Below are 1418 nucleotides of genomic sequence, written 5' to 3'. Positions count from 1 at the left end.
TGTTGGGGCATGCATCTCTCATCTGTATGTATCTGATTATTAATAGTCATAATTGGTTGCACATGGATCCTTGGCACCTGTGTATGTCTATAAAGTCATTGGGTAGATATCAATGGTAATGTTTATCACCTCTACTAATTAGCATGATGTAAATTTCCATGCTTTCTCCTCAAATATAATACAATTTTAAAAATTTATTGAGGTTTTTTTTTTGTGTGTATATAACACAGAACATCCCTAACCATCTTATTCAACTATACACCCACTTCCCACATGGCACCCTCCCATAGCCTCCTTACCCCTGACTAGAGCCCTTTACTCTGATATCCCTGCTAGTGTCTGCTGTGTTGTAGGCACCCCCAGCCATTCCTCACTACTTGCCCTTCTGGTGAATCTAGTCAGCCTATCTAGAGGTCTTTGTTTTAGGAAGGTCAGCTGTTCTTCCTCTAGCGATAATCAGTCGTCTATATTCCCTTGGATAAGATTGGGGTCTGCTGCTCATTTTCCGATTTCTCTGCTGGGTTACTATCTGGGAATCCCTTTGGCCACCCTGGCTAAACAACTCAAAAGAAGGTATATCCTATCTGGCATTGTTCCTTTTTATGTAGCCTTTAGCTATGCATACGGACTCTTAAGAAATAATATTGGCCCCTTTAATCTTTAGTTATACTTTCCTTTTGGGTGTTTAAGGCCATACAATTGGCCCAGATAAACCAATTTATTTTTACTCTTAAGGTCTTTTGAGGATCTGTTCCTCAGGGGTCACACATTCTTGGGAGGAGCCCCTGGCTCCTGTCTTTTACCAGTTCCACCTATGTGAAGATAAGTCAAAAGTCCTGCTCAACCATAGTTGGCTTTGCTTGGAAGCATGAAGGAAATGGTTCCTCTGTGTTGATCCTCCTCTTTGTAGACTGGACACTGGCTTAAGTCCATCTGGTGGGGTCTCCTTAGATTCCTTGATCAAGAAGACAGGTGACCCACCACCATTACAGGACATTTTGAGAGATGCTCAGAGTACTCTGGAACTAGTTGACCTAGGAGGACAAGGAGCAAAAACTGTCATTTATGCCCCTCTGACGAAATTAAGTATAGGCCTCAAAGTATGTCTGTTAAACACCCAAGAAGGTTAGTTCTACCAGTCTGGTACTTTTAATTACTCTGTGTCATGTAGCTGAATCTTGGGCAAAGATAAACCTTATCTAGACATATATTTCTTGATCTGCTATGTATAATTTGTCAGTAGGTTGTAGCAGTAATATGGTTCCCTCTGGTTTTCAAAACTAGTTAGGCATTGTTTATCTCTTGCATTGTCTCACCCCTCCATCATGGTTTTTCCCACTTAAGGTGCCCCCATTTGCTCCCTTTCTCCCTTAATAATACCCTTCTCCTAAGGTCCTACCTCTTGTGATCACCTTCTT

Source organism: Nannospalax galili, unplaced genomic scaffold (genome assembly GCF_000622305.1).
Source record: "Nannospalax galili isolate Female #2095 unplaced genomic scaffold, S.galili_v1.0 scaffold114, whole genome shotgun sequence".
NCBI lineage: Eukaryota > Metazoa > Chordata > Mammalia > Rodentia > Spalacidae > Nannospalax > Nannospalax galili.
Note: the sequence above shows the minus strand (reverse complement) of the source record.